The sequence below is a fragment of the Cupressus sempervirens genome, chromosome 11, assembly GCF_028749045.1.
Source record: "Cupressus sempervirens isolate cs-2001-9-10 chromosome 11, ASM2874904v1, whole genome shotgun sequence".
Taxonomy (NCBI): Eukaryota; Viridiplantae; Streptophyta; class Pinopsida; order Cupressales; family Cupressaceae; genus Cupressus; species Cupressus sempervirens.
This window is the reverse complement of record NC_143128.1, coordinates 657,208,601-657,231,036: the sequence shown is the minus strand read 5'-3', so window position 1 is coordinate 657,231,036 and position 22,436 is coordinate 657,208,601. Positions and strand designations below refer to the sequence as shown.

At 33.0% G+C, this 22,436-nt stretch overlaps 1 pseudogene; it reads right to left on the bottom strand.

Moving 5' to 3' along the window:
• Positions 1-3,186: 3,186 nt before the first annotated feature.
• LOC149531491 (U6atac minor spliceosomal RNA) lies at positions 3,187-3,316 on the bottom strand (annotated as a pseudogene).
• Positions 3,317-22,436: the final 19,120 nt, after the last annotated feature.

Sequence of the window (22,436 nt, the reverse complement as noted above, 5' to 3'; positions counted from 1 at the left end):
GACTTTATAGAAACCTTGGTTGGACTAGGGAGTGCTATGGTACCCTAGTAGACCTATAAAACCTTTGGAGGGATACTATTCCTAGAAGAGTAAGGGAGTGATGCTACAATTTTGGATCAATTAACCTAGTGAGGAGGTTGGGCAAGCACAATAGATGTTCTAAGTAGTAAGAGATCCTATAGACCACATAGGTGTACAAAAAACACCAAGATTCACATATAATATACAAGGTTGCATAGGGACGGGGGTACTTGGGGTACTTAAGGTATAGGTATGGGTATGGGTATGGGTACAACTAATTTTTATAATAGGGGATGGGGTTACTTGGGTATGTAAAACTTTATTTTTAATTATACTTTTATATTTATAGAAAACCTAAATATATGAGTCATGACAATGATTTTTCAAATCAAGAACAGTGATAAAGTTTGCAAATGTAATGTATTATTTTCAGTTTCAAATTTGTTATATGTTTGTGATAATAATTTACATGATAAATTTTTAGATGCATAACATAGAAGTCAGGCTTTAAACATGAACAAGAAGATCATAAATCATATGACAATGACATATTGCAAATGATAAATTTTTGGCTTTAACACTGATAAAGTTTATTGCTAATCAATATTGTATCAAAAATTCAAACTGATTAGGTATTGAATTAAGCTTGATAAACAAATAATAGAGAAGGAAAACTTTAAACATGAACAAGATCATAAATCATATGATGATGACCTATTGGAAATGATAAACTTATGCTTAAATAGTGATAAAGTTTATTGTTAATCAATATTCTATCAAATTTTTCAACTGATTAGGTATTGAATTAAGCTTGATAAGAAACGAGTTGATACACAAACAAAAAATTGAAAAAAATAATCCAAAATCTCAATCAAGGCCCTTAGCTATGATGCTCTCCACCGAGTACCCGGTACTTGGGTACATGGGTATGAGTACTAGGGGTGTGGGTACAAGTACCCATGCAACCTCATAATATATTATGATAACCAATAATATCATACATGAACGAACATATAATATATTATGATAACCAATGATGTCATACATAAACAAACATATAATATATTATGTTAACCAATAATGTCATACATGAAGGAAAATATAATATATTATGATAACCAATAATGTCATACATTAAAAAACAAATAATATATTATGATAATCAATAATTTCATACATGAGCAAACATATCATATATTAACCAATAATTTCATAAGTCTAATAATGTCATGCATCAAATAAATGTCATACATCAAATATAAAATGTCATATATACATCAAATCTATATCGAATATGTCTACTAACATAAAATCCAACATATATGTCCACTGATGCCTATACATGTATGTCTATCAACTATATCTTCTCCTTCCCATGAGGGGAAGGAAACAAATCTCTAGAGGTCTTCGATCGTCGTGTGGAGGGAGATAGTGGCAATGATCGGGTCTTCCTCACACGCTCACTCGTCCTCTTGTTGAGGCTCTTCTCTAACTCAAGCTGATACAAAAAAATTAGATATGAATCAATAATTATTATACATTGAAATCAAATATATGTACACACAAAATTAATTATTTTCTTATTGCCATCATATAGTCGTTCTACAAGTCCACCTCGAAGGCTCATGGAGGATTGGGTGTGACAAGACCCTACAAAAATTAAATCAATATAATCACTTATAAATAACATTATAAATTTTGATACTAACTATTATAAACAAAAACTAAAACCAAGAAAATTCTTTCATACCTCAGTCAATGGCTGTGAACTAGCCATAGTTGCAGCCACTCTACGATTGACAGACTATGGAGGATGAGGAGGAGTCTCAGATGTCAAGAGTTGCATGTCATATGATACATGTTATATGTAACATGAAATATGAAACAAATATAATCAAATGAATTAAATTAACATGAAACAAATGTACCTCTATGAAGCTCATGTCACGTCTAGGCTCGAAGTTTGTAGTGAATGTTGACAGTCTTGTAGAGAACTGATGCACATGCATAATTTTTTTTGTCAATCCTTCATATGATTATTTAATAAATACATGTATTCATTTGAATGATTAAATTGATATATTCCTCTGGACTCATTTACAAGACAAAAAATGGGGCCAGGGGATCACTACTAGGGCCACCAACACTCTAACACTGAATTTTGAACAATGTCAATACATGCTAATTAATTAGTCATTCACTATACATATGAAATGTGATCAAACTAGTTTATCATAATTGTAATTTACCTATGTGTGAATGCCAAATGTCTCATTCAAGAACTGATCAATCACTAGCCCATCATCCACACCACCTTTAGCATGATTGCCAAATGTGCATAAGGATCCGCATGATGTGCACATGTGATCACAACATGTAGAAGGCTCCTCCTCAACTAATGGACTCATGCAATGAATGAAGGTCTATGTCAAAGCCCTAAGGCCGCATTTGGTTGTGAGAATTGGTCAATGTAGAATTCAAATATGATGAAATAAGCTCTCTTCCAGAATTTGCACATTCTGAAAATAAATTCTAGAATAACATTTGGAGGTGATTGGTTGTCCCGGAAGAGGAATCGGTACATGACTATTATGTGTTTGGTTGCATCATTTAAAAATAGGAATTAGAATAAGTTTTTTTAAAAAATATTAATGTGAATTATAAAAAAAAAATTGTTGAATTTTTAAAAGTCAAATTAATTTTTACTACCCTCTTCTTTATAAATTGACTTTATCCATAAGAAAGGTATATCACATATTTCACTTATATGGCTTTAAACTTCAAAGTTTACAAAGTTTAAATATTTAGACCTCTCTTATCCACAAATATATTTGCTTGCTTAGCTCACACTGAAAGCAACCAAGTTTAATCAATTCGCTTTGTCATACCCATATTTTTGGATCTTTTCATTGGATTTAAATTTGGTTATTTTAAAATTATATTCAATATTGCCTAAAATTGTTTCCATTATAAGTGTGATTTTTTAATATATATGCTTATTGTTAAAGAAGTCAAAAGTTACAATTTTTAATTATAAATATTTGACAACATTTTTTAAAATTTTAATTACATTTGAAGAATTTGTTTATAAATACTATTGTATGCACAAAGAATATAAAAAATTATGTTAAATGTAACTATAAATTTGAATATAATATCAAAACTAAAATTATTTTATTTCTGGGTAAGAATCGTCAATGACTGATAGCCTTAAACCGTGTGTGAAGGAAAGTCCAAAGACTATTCCTGTCCTTATCAAGGGAGATGCCACCTATCTCTCATTTTCGACGAACACAAACATTTTTGTTTTAAATATATAAAAAAAGTAAAATATACGATATTTGAACCTAGTTTTATTTAGAAGGCTAAAGATAAGATTTATTTGTAAAGATAATTTTAACAAAAGTTTCTATTATGTAAAAATAGGTTTTGAAAGGTCCCAAAACCTTGTACATCAAATCTAAAAATATTACAATATAAGGCCCAAATACATCAATGTGATGCACCAAACAAAGATAGGGAACACCCAACAAAAGTTTATAATAAATATCAAGTCTGATATTAGACATTTTGTCATTGATAAAAATCCTTATACAAATTATAGCTATGCATTTTTGCACATATGTTCCCAACAAATAAATGCAATTAAAAGACAAACAAGACATTGTAAAAAGTAAATTTTAGCCTTCTGACTATTGCAACACTTACACTCTGCTCTAGCCTTCTAACTATTGCAACACTTGTACTCTACTCCATCATCACGTACTATACTAGTTTGTGCATCAGTAACCCATTCAAAGAATCCACATCCGTTGTTTCCCTACAATAGCAAATCTTCATTAGTTCCTAGTATAATAATTATTTATTCATTACACTAATTTCTAAGAAAATTAATAATGACCTTTTTCTTATTCAGGCAAGACCAAAATTTACGCCTAGGATTTTTTTGTGTGTTGGAGATTTTCAACAAACAAGGGCCTGCACCACATCGACATGTTGGCATATTGATTAATGCCATCAACCTTGCAACATAAAAAATACATTAGTTATATGAAAATACACATACTATAATAAAAGTCTTTTAAATCACTATACAAAATCTCTATAATCATTATTAAAAGCCTATTTAAATATCAATTTATATAGCTAAGGATTCATTCACAACAAAATACATCATTGCATCTATTTCAGTTTGAATTTCGATTGGATCATTACATCAAGCGATATGAAATCCTAAAAATGATAAGTATATAGTTTTTTGAAAATGAGAAAAAACATGACTAGAAAGAAGATATCAACATTATGCACACCCAAAAAATAAATGACATTGTCCAAATTAAGACATTATCCATAGGAGCCAAACAACACAAGAGTTAGTAATGTTGATGTCGATATTACTAAACAACAGAAGAGTTAGTAATGTTGATAGGAGTCAAACAACACAAGTGAATATCATAGTATTCTACATTTTACCCAACAAAATAATATGAAGCTGCTTAGAAACCTCACAAACTATTTGACCAAATGCCTATCCAAGTAGCTCAATAGAAGTCGGGGACTAATGTGTAAATTTTTTGGTAACAATAGCTATCAAATCTGCAAATAATTCTATGATTAATGCAAACGACTAAGTCCACCATGTGGGTTAATATATAAGAAGAGTAGGTACAAGCATCTTTAAATATTTAAACAATTAAAGGAAATGAATAATTTTCCATATACGCATGTCATAACGTCATAAAAAAGGTGATAAAAATATGCTTTGTAGCTGATAAAAATATGTTTTCAGCTGATAAAAATATGTTTTGCAGCTGATAATATCATAAGGCATGCATAAGGCATGCTATGAAGTAGCCAACTATAAAGGTCACTATAATTCGAAATAGTTTTAAGAAAAACTCTTGAGTCCTCCATACTTAAGTTGTATGTATTTGACTCTCTCCCCCTCGGTCATTCTCAAGAAGCCTCTTGCTCTTTTGGTTTCAACCAAAAAATCATCATAGGCCTTTATCATTGAATCTTCACTAATCCCATGAATGCCTTTGAGGGCATCATATATTTTCTCTCCATCAGATTCAAAATCCTCTTCATCCACTTTGACAATGTAAGGCTTTAACATGCCCTCATGGATCCTATTCATGGCTTCGCAAATGGTATTCATCAAACCAGCCATGCTCGCCTTCTTTCTCTTTCCCTTCCTTGATGAAGATGGTGATATTCTCTAAGTACCACTTGCACTTGATTGGTTGGATTGAGAAAAGTCTTCATCCAAATGACTATCAACATCAACTGGCATACTAAAATCCCCAACATCATCAAGATCGATGGCCTCATCCATAATGTTCCCTTCCTCCATCTCTTGAGCCATGGCATCTGCATTACCTTTTTCCATGTGGCTAACTCATTATAGTATTGTAATGGCTTCCTTTTATACACTTTTTCATTTTTGAATTCTTTCCTCTGTAAATTGGGAAAAAATTGAAATGGTTAGTTGTCTTTCAATACTAAATTTACAAATATAAAGTTATATGTAAACATAATGAATATTAAATACCATTTTACCTTCAACAACTCATTCTAAACACTATCTTCAGCATCCACACACTATGTACCTTCATTCCATGCAAAGCTGCTTGTATTTCTTAAATCTTTCATTAATCTAAATCCCTCTTTCCATGTTTTCAATTTATTCTTCAAATTATCCTTGGTTAGATTTTGCTTCAGCTCATCATTGAACCACCTTTCAATGGTAGTCCAAGCTTCCTTTTTGAAACCACCTTCACTTTTTTGACCTAGTTGTACTTGCTCTTGAAGCAACTCAAGGAATTTGTGCTCCATATCCCTCGTCCATAGCACCCTATTCGGAGAAGGTGCATTGCTAACTTGTGTTTCTTGAGCCATGCTAAGGAACATAACAAAAATGGGTAAAATATACTCAACCATATAATATTAGACCTTAATAATGTGTATGGAAAAATGAAGATGGTCAAATAAATAAATGTAACACAAACCCACATCAATCAATATGCACAAAACCACATTATGTATCCAAAAAATTCAACATAGATTGCATCAAATATGGATAACCTACAGGTAAGTTTAACAAAATCAATATTCAGCAAGGAAAACTCATAACCTACAAGCTCTAGTCTTCAATTCAAATGCATGTTAAAATTAAGCTTAACCCCTCTACAACAATACACATCTTACAGAGTTAGAGAAGCTCAAGGAATCAAGTTTTAAGAGAGAACATAAAAAAAACATCAGCAACACAAACATCAACACCCTTAAATTCAATAACTTGTTAGTATATAAAAAACCATCAGTAGCACAAATAGCTCAGCTTCCTGACATAGTTGACCAAAGTAGTGTTATAGTGTGAGTTGAAGTAGGAATGAAATTGGAATGTTAACAATGAAAAGGAAAGAAAACAACATGTTGTACTCCAACCCCAAACTAATCAATAAACTCTACTTTCTCTATTATCAATTAAGAACTTTTGTAGCCACTTCTCACTCAAATTTTTTGGTTTTGCAATTCAAGAGCATGTTGGGGTTGCCAAATAATAGATGATGGCTTGTACAAGATTTCCTTAACCAAGTGCTGCAGCAATCTTACATTAGTCTCTATGTGGGGCATGACAAGAATTACTAACAAAGGTGTCTTGCAAAAACAACAATACATAAACATGGCTAAGAAACCAAACTATAAGCATGTACATATAAAACAATAATTAAGAAACAATAGTACATAAACATGGCTGAGAAGCCAAACTATAAGCATTTACATATAAAACAATAATTAAAAAACAATAGTACATAAACATGGCTGAGAAGCCAAACTATAAGCATGTACGTATAAAACAATAATTAAAAAACAACAGTACATAAACATGGCTGAGAATCCAAACTATAAGCATGTACGTATAAAGCTAGCAAACTAATAACAACCATAATGAGACAAAAAAACCCAACATCCTGAGGGCAAGGCCAATCCCCATGTGGAACTTTAACCCCTTTCTTGAAAGACCTTAAATTTCTTAGAATCTCTATAAACACCCACCAACTTGAAAGAGGCATATATTTCCCATCAAAACTAGTTTCCAACTCCAAGATTGTACCAGCTCCCAACTCCAAGGTTTTACTAGCCAAGATATTATTAGACAACCCCAAAGACATACCTTATGGTAGATTAGAAGTAGAAGCTTGAGAAGCCACATCCTCTATTTAGCTAAAGGGAAAAAATCTACCAACTTGTTCACAAATTCAATAGTAGTTGCAGCTAAAAATTGAAGCTAATTTATATTTGTTACCAGGAAAAGAAAAATAACCAAAAACCATAGTGTGTAATTGTTAAACAATTTCAGTTCTATAGCAGATATTTGGGAAATTGGTCAAAAGACAAAAGAAACTTAACACCTGAATTGAACCATAAATGGAACCAAGCATTTGTAAAACAAAAGTGTTAGATCTATCAAATCAGAGGAATATGTTTAAAATAAAAAAAGCAATGAACTAATACTATCGGGGAAGACTTGTAAACCTCAACATAGACAACTTGATCACCTCCTTATAATTCAAAAAGATCTTATATATGATCATTTATGTGTGCATATGCATGATGATTTTTTAATAAAGAAAATGTGACAGCATAGAGCTCATGGTTCGCTGGGGAAGAGGAGTGAACAATAGAGATATCTGAATTAGACCTACATGAAAATAAAATTAAAATTGTTTTCTTAAAAGTCCATTTTGTGGTTGGAAATGAAGGCCAGAAAAAATAATTAAGCACAATAGATGATGTACATCTACCCAACAAGAAAAATTTGTGTAAACTCTTGTGTGAACTCTCATATGGCCTAGATGCTTGGCTAGCAGAGATGTTGATAGAGAAAAATTAAGCACATGGTGGCATCATGAAAACAACATGTGGTAAGAAAAAGCCCCTTCTAAGCCATCTATAGTACATTATGTGCTAGTACAATTACATATCTATGGGTACCTTTTTAGGTCAAATATTTTCATAGGTGTGCATTGATTTACAAATCAAAGAAACAAATATCATACAAACTCACACTAGTCAATATACTTATAGTGACATTATAATGATAATGAAAATGTCACATATAATTCATTCATTTGAAATAACACACAAGTGTCTCTATATATATAAAATATCTTCCAATATATATTCTATAACAAAATGTAATGTTCCAACTACAACTAAGCCCGTGCCCTATAGTCTTCCCACATCCTCCAAGTTATTTCATCTCAAAAGTTTCCCCAATCATCTCTATCTCGCTGAGTCATCCCATATGTCTCAAGTTCATCATGCTACATATCTCATTTTGAATATTGATCCCAACATTTTGCGGACAAATTTTAGTCTCTGTACTCATCAACATATAGCTGATTATATTCAATGGAGTTTAAATGAGAAGATTAATATTTTCAACTAAAAAGGTAGTGCTAGGTTTTGTGACAATTTTCTATTGGAAGCTTGACTGGGTCAGTGGTCAACAAAAGTTTTACAACATTGCCAAAAGACTAAGGCATAAAAAATGAAAGGTTTAGGGTTTATGCCTTGAGGAGATAACATGTTGTGTTGGCAAAAAATCTTCAGATCATACATTTACAACAAATGCTGGAAAAAATGACTTGTTGGCCCAGTTATGACAGAGTTTAGCCCATGATAAAGGTCTCTCAAATCAGTTACCTTTATTGGGATAATGGTGGCCAAAAAAATGCCAACAATAAATAAACTCTTCCTTGCAACCTAGAAGTATTAAATTAGAGCACATGACAGAAGAGGATCAAATCATTTGATAAATCATCTTTATATCAATGGCATTTTTATGTGTAATCACTAGGGCAGGTTACCATCATTTTTTTCTTCATTCTTCAAGAGCCACCTCAACCTGATTAGAGTCCACTGGTATACATGATCAGTATTAGTTTCTTTAAGTTTAGCAAATTTTTGAATAGAGGGTTGTATGTCTGCAATATCTAGGAGGACAGTCTGCAGTCATGGACAATATGCTGACCCTCCTAGCTTGTTAGACTATTTGCAACATTCTCATTGCTCAATCTATATAATTTTGATATGCCTCTAAAAGGTTTACGTCTCATTTATATAGCCCTAGATGTTTGTTTCATTGTTGAATCCATGTTGCTTCAGGAGGTATAATGAACCTAGAAAAATAAGGGCAGAAAAGTATGCTTTGTTACAACAAATGGGTTTTTCAAAAAGGTTTTCTGTTAACTCCAGCTATATGTTCTAACAAAGAAGAGTAAAAATTTGCTGGTAATGAAAAAAAAATTGATCTAGATTTTAGACCTTCCTAGAAAATCTTTAAGACACCATACTTGCATTTTCATGTACATTTATATATATTGTTGTATCTTACAAGATTTATTACAAAGTCATGAGCTAAAATACAGAGAAGAGATCCAAGAAAACTACCTTTTAATCTCTCACCATTCTATTCCAACAAAGAAAAGTATAAATTTTCCTATAATGCAAATAAAACTTGATTCAAACTTTAGATTTTCCACAGAAGCCTTGAAGAACCCTTACTTACACTGTCATATGCATTTATGTATTGATGTATCTTTCAAGCTTTATTCTTAAGTCACAAGATAATGTAGAGAATGCAAATTCAAGAAAGCTGTCTTTTGATCTAGAATACAAAAATGGCTAAGAATTTATAGCCTTAGTTTACCTCCTCATATGGAAAAGTTGCAAGGTACAAGAAAAGTTCAAGTGTTATTATTATATTTGCAAGTAGTGTTGTCTTAATAAAGGAAGAACAATTAATGTGGATAGATTGTGAGGCACAGGACAGTCCCTAAAACATTCTTTAACACTTTCCCCTTAACAAAGGTATATGAAAATGCCCTATTGTCTCAAAGCAGGCACAAGGTCATAATATTGAAGAGCAAAGCTTCAAAGAGGAAGAGAAGCCTAAGAATGCTTAGAAGAGAAATAACATAGCCCTTCTATAACAAGGAGGAGGAGGTGAAGCTTGCTACTCAGGAGGCTTCCCTCGCTACTCCTAAGCTTGAAATACCTGTATGTAGATATCAAATGGGTTCATAGCTTTGGTGAACAGCCTACTAAGTCAAGATAAGCACTCACAAACAAAGATCTTGAATAGTCATCTGGCGCCTTAACTGATAGCTCCATAGCCTACCTTATCATGAAAAACACATATGAAGCCAAAATGCATAGAAGATGCCATACCTAGTGCTTGAAAACCCTCCCTTTGCTTGCTAATATGTAGTGTGTTTGGTGATTGTAACACAAGAAAAACCCTGCCAAAAAATACAAAACCCAAATCGATTAGATGCAAAAAAAATATAAAATCCAAGAAACTAAAAGGGCTTTGCTTCATATCAAACTAAAAGGGCTTCGCTTCATACCTACTTCTGGTGCTCTCAAATGCTTGACATGCTCAGAAGGGAAAATCTTGCATCGATGGCTCTCTCAAATGCATGAACAGGATAAGGCAGTAGAATGAAGATGGAGAAATTGAGCGACAAAATGAAATGGGCAAAAACTCATGGACCCGATAGGATATAAAATTTCCTTTATAAAAAGTGGAATAAGAATAGACTATTCTTATTCTAACTTTTTTTGAGAAATCTGCTATGCCCGTTTTAAGGTAAAATGAGGAGAGGAGGATTCTTATTCCACTTTTATTTTTTGCACACAAACATTAAATTCATGAATTCCAGTATTTAACTTTTCCTATTCCGCTCCTATTCTCGCAACCAAACAGGGCCTAATAGTCCCTAGAGCACTGGCCTCTACATGTTCCTTCACAACTGAAGGAATAGTCACATGCTCACCCTGTGACTTGACCATAGGTGCCCTAACTACATTAGGGTCACAACATGGCCCTGGCCTCTCAAATGATGACCCCCCACCTCTACCTTGAGAGTCTAATATATCAAATAATTGGGGATCTCCCCAAAGACAAACTCACAATACAATTTCCTTAAGAAATACATTATGACCTTGTGATTATTGCAAGGAGGGGCATCAAAAACCATCCACCATCTATCCCAAAAATTATTTCTAATACCATCATGTATGCACCAATGTATGGGGAACTGTTTAGTACCTTCTCTAACAGTATCTTGTACACCAGGCTTTCTAAATAATGCACAAATCCTACCTTTTGGTATGTATATATTTTTTAACATCTTGATATGATAATTTATTTGCACAATATCTTTTTTGTTCATCCCTCTTAATCTACCAAACATCTAACTAACCACTAATAGAAGCTATGTGGGTCTTAATGGACTCAAGGGAGGATGCCAATTGAGCTCTCATTGGATTGGTTTGTCCACAAGCTTTCAACCTACCAACAAGTGCTTCTAATTTAGTTTTGCCTCTTTCTATTTCATTTAAAATATTTTATTGTGTGTCAGGAGAAGTTCTTGCAGTTGGTTTAGGTTGCAAAATTTGTTGTTCTTTTGTGGAGGGTTTTGGTTTTGATATTCTTGGGGATTCGCTAGTTCATTATTCACATTTCCCTATAAGAAATCAATTTTAATCTAAAAAAAAAAACAAATTTAAAGAAAAATTTAAAAAAAAACCTACAAAATAATATAAAAAATATAAAATAATGCAAAAAATAAAGTTAGATAACATACAACATGCTCGTGATCTCGAACTTTGATGGTGAGGAGGCATATTGGCAAGGCGGGTGGAAAAAAACCTTCTATTCTCTCAATCCGTGTATGTGCTATGAGGAGGGGAAGTAGGAAAATAGAGGAGAAATGAATGGGCTATAGGTATGCAACCCATTTATAACAATTTGGTTTTTTATAAAGTGCATACGTGCTATGGCTTGGGTTACCCAAGCCATAGCATGTGTGCACTATTGTGTGTACATGCTATTGAAAATTAGAAAAAATAAAAAAGGTGTTACCTTTTTGGCACCACAACATGGTGCACTTACCCTCAACAAAGATAAAAAAACTCTAATGTCCTCCCTCCATCACATTAGGTTTTTCATATGAGAGTCAAGAGAATAATTTTTAACAATCATGATAAATTAGCTTTTTAAATTTTTATGAAAATAATTAAAATAATAAATGAATAATAAATATACATACAACAAGGCCTTGACTATGAATATAAATGCTAGAGGGTCTATGGTGCCGAATGTGCATGGAGTCATCATCAGTGACCAACCCTTGTACAAGAAAGAATGTAATAAAATTTTATTTGTACACACAAGCTAAAAGTATGCATCTACATTTAATCCCTTAAAAATATTTTATTACCTTCCCCTTGTCAATTTGACATGCCTTAGCCCCTTAGCCCCCCAACAAAATGTGAAACCTACAAGACAAAAACAAGGTGAGAAACCATATAAAATTTAGTATAAATTAGGAAAGTAATAAACTAATGTAAAAAAAAGAAAAACCTATATTGTGGACATCTTGAGGCAAAGTGAAATGGTTGAGAGTGTAGACTTGTCCACCTATCTCATCTCCTCCTCAATCATCGTTTGAACATTTCAATCACATAAACATGTTCAATGTGTTAGTGCCAAGTTGTTAAAATTAGTCTAATAAAAAATCATTTAAAATTAGCTATGCTATGAAATAAAATGTATATATTTACCATGACATAAGGAGACCATGGATCAGGTCATCCGTCCTCACCTCTTGCATGAGATGCCTCATCATGAGATGCTCCAATATTTGTACTCAATTCTACTGCATGCTTCTCTCCAAATACATGCTGATATAGATCATAATTAGTTAGGGGATCTAGACATAATTTCTTATATGTAATGCAAGTGTGGAGCACACAAACATGTGAACTGATGGCTGATTGACTCACGCCAACATCATCAACACTAACCTATAATGGGAAACCAATAAAGAAATCAATGAGTGAATGGCTATGATAGCCTCTGAGGTAGACTCTACAATCACACCAGTATGTTGCCTTGGAGGAGGGGGGGGACACATCAATGGGGGGACATAGGTGATTTTTTTTCTTCCTATGTGCAAATAATCTATCATTTGGCTCTCCTAATCCTATGCCCTACTTGGGTTAGAGTAATAAGATATTGCCTTATTAATTAAATTATTTTGATTTAATTATTAAGTCACTTATTATCTCTAGTTTACTTAAGTTAAACTTTAAACATATAATTAATTCTTTTATTAATTATTATCATGCAACCTAGGTTTTACCCTATTAGGGTTTTGGTATCCTTTTATAAGGATTGATCTCTTTGTAATTTACTCATTCACTTTTGATAATAGTAATATCTTATTTTTCTCATCAAGAATGTCTCATCTATGGATTTGGGATTTCCAACCTCCATAGATTTTTGCTTCTCCCTTCTGTGACAAGTGCTTACATGCATGTGATTCTTGGGAGCTATGGGGTTGATCTTATATCAACTTCAACTTGGTATCAGAGCTCTAGATCTTCATGACCCTATTCTATTTATGAGAAGTTTGTCTTGACTTTCAGATCTATGATTTTTGTTTAGAGGGTTTCATTTTCAAATTTTTTTTTTTTTTTCATATTGAATCTAGGGGCTCACCATTTTTTGGTGCACTTTGAGCCTAAATGAACATCATCGTTGAGCTTAGAGAGCCCAAAAACCCCTATTTTCAATTAAAATTCATCCAATTTGGATATAGTTAGAATTTGAGGCTAAAAATTTTATTCCCAAATTGCACATGTTTCTCAAGATGATGATTTTTGATATTTTTGGAACATTTCCTAAGGTGGTGATTTTCTAAATTTTGCACACAAATTGAGATTTTTTTAAAAATTTGAGACTTTTGGCATGTTTCCTGAGGCAACAGTTTTGTGATTTTTGGCACAAAAATTGAGATTTTGCACATTTCTTAAGATAGTGATTTTGTAATTTTTGGCAAAAAAAAAAGAGATTTTGGTGCATGCAAATCAAGATAGTTTTGGTACAGAACTGACATGCATCTTGATGTAATTTTTGGTACTAGTGGGCACATTTTTTGAGACATTTTGCCACAGATCATGATGCAGTAATTTTCTTCTTCTTTTCGAGTGGTTTTTTGACATGCATGTGGTTTTTTGGCCATAACTTGGTCATCTAAACTCTATTTTTCGATCTAAAAGGAGCACATAAAAGATGATTCTGAGCCCATCATAATGGTGTAGTTTATTTTTTATTTTTGATGCTATTTGGTGGCCTACCTTGGCTATCAAAGTTATAAGTTCTAATTTTTACTCTGAGAGACATATCTTGAGACATTCTATTTCTAGATTCTGCTCTAGGCATATCCCATTCAGTTTTTTACTTTTCTGCATTCTGATGGACATCTTGGTTGTTTTAGGTCTAGGGATCAATGTTTTTGCTTTAGATATTTTTCATGGGTTATACTATCTATTGTATTAGCCTTATGTCTCTTTTGATCTTTTTTGACATCCTTTTGTAGTATTTTTGCAAATGCATTGAGATAAAGTGTCACTCTATTGTATTTTAGGATTTTGGACATCTTTGTGTTTTGTTGTACTCAAACTACATTATAAAGTTTCATGGAGGTTTTTATGTTGGCCATATTTTTGGTCTTCCTTTGTCAAGTGAGTGTTTCTTCCATGACATCAGCCTCAAGATGTGTCAATGACACATGCTAGTATAGGTGTTTGTACTTCTTTTACACTCTCTATGTTCTCAGTTCTTCTTTCTACATGAGATATTGCATTAAGTTTTAGTGTTCATATACCTCTTAGTATTAGAGGGGGGTTATGTTGGTTCTATTTCTTTCTTGGTTTGATGGAGTGAGCTATGTATTCAATATTTGATCCTATGTACTAGATGATTGCAGTGGTTGGATACCTATGCATTTTGATGAGATGGATCATTTACCACATAGACATTATTTCATTCCTATTCTTGGAGGCCATGAAAATACCTTCCATCTTTGATTGATCAGCTCTTAAGACTTAGTCTTCTCTACTTGGTCATGGTCTATACAATGGAGACTTTTTAGATCAATGGTTTGATAGTGTTTGTTGTAAGGAAACTTAGGTGCGGAAACAACTTCCTACACTAATTTGTTAAGGAAAGTATTGTGCAAATTCTTTTTAAATACTTACAATTTTAAATTCACTTTTACTAAAATAATGATATTACAATCAGCCATTAATACAGAGAACAAATAGAGAAATAATAACACATAAACATAAAGATATCCTGTTGGGAAAAAACCTTTCGCTAAAACAACCCTACCCCTCCAAAACTTGCACAATGTATTATCTTCAACTCAAAGGTTACAACACACTTACATTGCAAGCTCTTTTAGTACATGGAATACTTATCTAGTATCAACCAACAATACACTATTCACACTCTCTCACAACTATCTACAACCCTCAAAGTTCTCATATAATGCGCTTTCCATTTTTAGGGCATCTTCCAAAGATAGCTCTTATGCATCATAGGAATCTCTCATAACCATTTTAGTTATGATTTCCTTACACACAATTAAATCTTCCAAAGATAGCTCTTACATATCATAGGAATCCATCATAACCATTTTTGTCATGATCTCCTTACACACAATTAAATATTCCAAAGATAGCTATTATGCGTCATAATAATCTATCATAGTTCAAGATGTTGACACATGCAAGTGGAGTGACACATCAACATGCCAACTAGACATGTACACTCACACTTAATTACATTATTTGCAAAAAAATACATTTATGAAATAAATAATAAGAATAGGAATTATCCAAGGTTGAGACAACTTATTCCTAACACTCTCCCACTTGTTGAACACCTTGTAAGAGCAACATGAACATAACAAGAACTAACCACTATAGGCTTCAAGGCCCATAGAATCTAAACACCATCTGGACTTCCCCATGCCCACTAGTTTCATCAATGCATCTGCAACATTCTTTATAGTATCTACCTTCTCCAAATTTACCTTTCCATCTTCCACCATATCTCTCACAAAGTGAAATTGCACATCAAGGTGCTTTGTTCTGGCATGGAAAGTTGGATTCTTTGCAAGGAAAATGAGCACTCTAACTATCACAAAAAATAGTAATTTATCCTACATCAACACCAATATCAAAACACAATCTCCTAAGCCAAATAGCTTCTTGACAATCATGAGTAGCAGCCATGTACTCAGCTTCTGTAGTGGACAAAGCAATCACACGTTGTTTCTTACTCATCCAACTGATGGCACCACCAAATATAGTGAACACATAAGCACTGGTGGATCTCTTACTACCAATATCACTTGCCCAAACTAAATACAAAGCTCCAAAAGACTTACCATGATAACAAATGGAATAATCTGATGTGCCCCTTAAATATCTAAATACTCACTTAACTGCATCCTAATGTACTCATCCAAGATTAGCCATAAACTAGCTTAGAACTCCCATTTCTTGGGCAATTTCTGGTCTAGTACAAATCATAGAATACATAAGACTACCAACTACACTAGCATAAGGTACTCTACTCATGTCCTACACCTCACCAGCAGATTTTGGACAATCATCTATAGATAACTTTGTTCTCATAGAAACAAGAACACACAATGGTCTACAATCTACCATGCTGAACCTTTCCAAGATAGATTTCACATATTTACTCTAGTTCAACCAAACTTTTTTGTTAGATCTATCTCTACTGATTTCCATACCCATGATCTACCTTGCTTCCCCAAGATCTTTCATCTCAAACTGTGCTAACAACTAAGATTTAAAATTAGAAATCATAGCCTTACCCTTCCCATATAGCAACATATCATCAACATATAATGCAACAATAAGAAGATGATCATTTTCAACTTTGAAGTAAACACAATGATCTGATTTTGATCTTACAAATCCAATTGAAAACACAAAGGCATCAAACTTAAGGTACCACATCCTAGGAGATTGTTTCAAACCATACAAAGACTTCATTAATTTGCAAACCAAAGATTCTTTACCTTTAAATCTCTTCCTCCAAATCACCATGAAGGAAAGTTGTCTTTACATCCATTTGTTCTATCTCTAAACTATATGATGTAGCAAGAGATAATAGAAATCTAATGGATGTCAACTTTGTAATAGGAGAGAATATTTCAACTTAATCTATTCCCTCTACATGTGAATACCTTGTTGCAACCAATCTAGCTTTTTACCTTTCAACACTACCATCTACACATAATTTCTTCTTGAACACCCATTTGCTTCCAAAAGGTTTTTCTCTTTTAGGCAAAGGTACAAGGTCCCAAGTTTTGTTTTTATCCAATGAAGTCATCTCATCATACATGGCCTTAATCTAGGAACCTACATATTCTATATCCAAAGCCTCTTTCACAGATCTAGGCTCATCAGTGTTAGTAATCAAAGCAAAGGCACAACTAGAATCTAACATAGAATAATCAAACCTTTCTAGCTACTTTCTTACTCTCATGGATCTCCTCAAAGGTCAAGGTTGAGGTTGTTCTTCCTCTTCTTCTAAACTGTCAGAGCTACTAGAGCTCTCGTCATCACTAGACCCAACATGGTTTTTCTGTTTAGTCTTCTCAGGGGTAGGAAACACCTGAACAACATCTAGTTGGATACAATTATTCAATTATGTGTTGTATTTTATGTTACACAAATGTCATATCAGTTATTAGTCAGAGTCTATTGAGCTTAGTTGATCAACAAGGAAAAAGATAGAGTTTATCGAGCTTAGAAGGTCAGCAAAGAGAATTATAGAGTATACTGAGTGTTTGTGGAGGTTACACTATGAAGTCAGTCTCTACCAAGCTCACTTAGGTGCTGAAAGCTTCTATGGAAGAAATCAATTTCTACCGAGCTCACAAGGTCAACAAAGGGAAATTAATTCTTATTGAGTTCACTCAGTCTCTAAAGGATTTTGTAGAGTTTGTAGTGTTTATTAAGCTTCAGTTGATTAACACTTGAAATCATTTTTGGAGTAGTATTTACCGAGCTAGGTTGGCCAATGAAGGATTTCACTATTTTAGGAAATAAATTTTTTTTTTTAATGTAATGTTTATAGCCGACTGATGTATAGTTTATTGGTAAATGTAACTTGTAAATGAGCTAACTTGACAAGTTTGTAATGTATAAATAAAAGGTCAAGTTGAGTTTTCAAATGTATGAATGGATGTATGAATGAACGAGTATGTAAATGAGTTGATTGTGAAGAATAAGTGTGAGTGAATTTTGAAAAAGGATTAGATATCCTTGAGGAGCAGAAGAGTTGTATTTTATCAGTGAGTATCTATTGAAGTAGAGCAAAGATTTGTATCAGCAAAGTTCAATTTCATCTCATTCAAGTCAATTATTGTTACTTTCTCACCATTATAGTAGTAACTCCTAAATCTCATAATAGAGTTGGTCTAATAGCCATTTTGTAAATCCTCTAACAAGGTGGACAGTTCAAATGAATTTTTCTAAAGACCTCTAGAAAGGCCACTCCTAATAGGGTGATTAAATCCTCTAACTAGGTGACACCTAATAGTGTGTTTTGTGACCTTTAATAGGGTTGGCTCCTAACAGGTCTCACTTCAGAACAACGAAAATTGGTAGCCAGTTACTTGGTGGTTTTTCCCATATTGGGTTTCCACATTAAATCTGGTGTCTCTTGTGTTAATGTTATTTTCTTTTGCATGCATGTTAATAATTGTAAATGCTTAAAGATCAGCAATAAGTTAATCTACCGAGTTACAACATCTTTTTGTGTAGCTACTGAGTGATAGTAGTAATTAAGTTTTAAGACATCTAAGGGATCTGTGGATTTGTTTTGTGGTAACTAATTCACCCCCCCTCTTAGTTACTCCATGTATAATTCCAACAATTGGTATCAGAGATTTTGGTGCTTGTAGGAAGGATTTCAAGGATCTAAGCTAAAGATCAGGATGTCTTACAAGAGGGAAATTCCAAGGCTTAATTGGGATAACTTTTCAACATGGCAAGATCTCATGAGACTCCATCTGGCTTCTATTGGAGACACATGATTGAAATATCTAGATGAAGTATACGTAACTCCTTCTGGTACATTATCTGCTAATGAAATTGCTAAGAAGAAGACTCACAACATCATGATGATAGACATTGCATCTACCCTAAGCTATGAAAAATTTGATGATGTCAAGGACTACAAAACTACCTTTGAAATGTGGAACAAGCTAGAAAAAATCTATGGAGGAGATGATAATGTGAGAAGAACCAAAGCAAAAAGTTTAAGAGGACAATTTAATTAGATGAGGATGAGAGAGGATGAAAATACAACAAAATATGTTGAAAGAATTAAAGCAAGTGTTAGTGCAATGAAAGCTTCTAGAGGAGATATCATGGAGGAAATAGTTATAAGTAAATTTCTTAGAATGTTGCTTCCTATTTATGCAATTAGAGTTTCTGCAATTCAAGAAAGAAGATGTAAAGCAAATCATAAGATAAATTTAGAGGCCATAGTTGGAAGATTGACTGCATTTGAGCTAGACAACTATGATAACTATGTTCTAGCTACCAAGAACATTGAATAAGCATTTGAAGCCAAGCGTTCACTTAAGGAGAAAGGCAAGAAGATAAAGGATTCTTAGTTAGAAAGTGAAGAAAAATCAGAATAGAGTTTTGACAATGATCTTGAGGTGGTTGAAGCTCTACTAGCAAGGAAATACTCAAGAGGCAAAGGAAAATACAAAGGTAAGTTCCTCTAATCTATTTTTCATGTGAGAAAATTGGACATATTGTTGTTAGGTGCCCAAATAAGCAAAACAAAGATGATAAGAAAGGTCATAAGTGCAATGGAAAGAAAGACTTCAAATCATTCAAGGACAAAGGTAAGAAAACATGTTTCATGGCTAAAGATTCTAATGATTGTAATGATGAAGAAGATAAAATTGTTTACATTACTATTAAAGATGAATCTAACAATGATGAGGAAATGACACTTATTTCTCATGTGAGCTAAAATATGATACATGGATTATAGATAGTAGTTTCTCTCATCATATGACTGGTGATAAAACTAAGTTTGAACATTTTGAAGACTATGATGGTGGTAGTGTGAGGTTTGGTAATAATGAACCTTGTTGCATAAAAGGAAGAGGAAGAATCTCACTAACCAAAGAGCTTGTATGTGATAATGCATATTGGGTAGAAGGACTAAAAAACAACCTGTCGAGTGTGGCAGAGCTACTCAATAATGGATTCAGAGTGGAATTCATGCATGGAAAAAAAAGATTACTGGATGACAAAGAAAAGCTGATTGGATCAGGCACTCAAACAAAAAGTAATTTTTTCTATCTTGAACTTGGTCAATGTTCATGTTTTATTGCTCAAGTTGAAGAAAATTGATTATGGCATAGGAGGTTGTATCATGTGAACTTTGATAACTTGGTGAAAATAAGTAAATTTAGGAAAGTAAGAGGCATTCCTAATATAAAAAAACTTGAGGTTGGTCTATGCAAGAATTGTCAAATTGTTAAGATGGGAAAGACTAGCTTCAAAAGTAAAAACTATCAGTTTAAAGAAGTTTTAAATATTGTGCATACTGATTTATGTGGACTTGTTGGAATTGAAAGCTATATTGGTGAAAAGTTCTTCATTCTTTTCATTGATGATTACTCAAGAATGATGACTGTCATGTACCTACAAGAGAAATCAGAAGCATTTGAGAAGTACAAATAGTATTTTGCCAGAGTAGAGAAAGAAACAAGAAAAATATTGAAATGCTTGAGGTCAGACAAAGGTGGTGAATTCATTTCACATAAATTCAATAAATTTTACATTGAAAGAGGGATCAAAATATAGGTATTAGCCCCTCAAACTCCTGAGCAAAATGGAATAGCTGAAAGAAGAAATAGATCTATCATGGACTGTGCAAGAACCTTAATGATTGAAAAGAACATTGCTATCAAATATTGGAAGGAAGCTACCAGCACTATAGTTCATACCTTGAACTGAGTATAGCTGAAAATGGATTCATTTGAAACCCCCTATGAATTATGGTATGACTATAAACCCAATGTAAGTTACCTAAAAGTATTTGGAAGCAAATGTTACATTTTGAAAGAATCTAGAAAAGGTAAATTTGATGTGAAAGGTGATGAAGGAATATTTTTGAGATATTCTTGAAAAAGTAAAGCATATAGATGTTTGAACTTGTCTACTCACAAAGTCATAGAAAGTGTACATCTTAAAGTTGATGAGTTTGTAGAAAGAACTAAAGAAGAAAGCAAAAGGGAACTATAAGACTATAAAAGATTTTTTTTCATTGAACCTGATACGGTGCCAAATACACCTATCAGACAAAAATCTTCTATTCTTGAGTCTTCAGTAACTGAGTTATAGGAAGTTCAAACCAAGTTATAGGAACCTAAGTCACATTCTAATGCTACTAAGAAAATGCCTACCAAGTCTGAAGGACCTGAGCAGTAGACAGAATAACCAGAACCTGAAGTTGAAATACAAGAGGATGAGAATCCAAAGCATTCAAAAGGCAAGGAACCTATATTAGCTAAGTATGTCAGGAGACATCATGCACCAGATCAGATCATTGGAGACAAATCTAAAGGTACTATGACAAGAAGTAAGTTGAAAGGTACTTTTTTACTTTCTAATTTTGAACTTCGAAGTGTCAAAGATGCATTAGAAAATGAAATCTGGATTTAGACTATGAATAAAGAGATAGAGTAGATAGAGAAAAACAAAACATGGACTCTTATGCCCAGGCCTAAAGAAAAAAATGTGATTGGAATTTATTGATGCTATTGAGCCAATGCCTATTGAGTCAGAAGGACTCGATCAGTAGACAGAATAGCCAGAACTTGAAGTTGAAATACAAGAGGATGAAATGCAAAATGTTCAAAAGGCAAGGAACCTATATTAGCTAAATATGTCATGAGACATCATGCACCATATCAGATCATTGGAGACAAATATAAAGGTACTATGACAAGAAGTAAGTTGAAAGGTACTTGTTTACTTGCTCATTTTGAACCTAGAAGAGTCAAAGATGCATTAGAAAATGAAAGCTAGATTGAGACTATGAATAAAGAGATAGAGTAGATAGAGAAAAATAAACATGGACTCTTATACCTAGGCCTAAAGACAAAAATGTGATTGGAACTAACTGGGTATTTAGAAATAAGTTGAATGAAGATGGTAAGGTGTCAAGGAACAAAGCTAGACTAGTATGCAAAGGATAGTCTCAAGAAGAAGGAATAGACTATGGAGAGACTTTTGCTCCTGTTGCAAGATTGGAAGTTGTAAGGACCTTACTTGCATATGCTACATACAAAGAATTTAAAGTTTATCAGATGGATGTCAAGTCAACATTTCTAAATGGTATAATAGATAAGGAGGTGTACATTGAATAGCCTAAAGGTTTTGTTGATCTAGATAAGAAGGATATGGTTTGC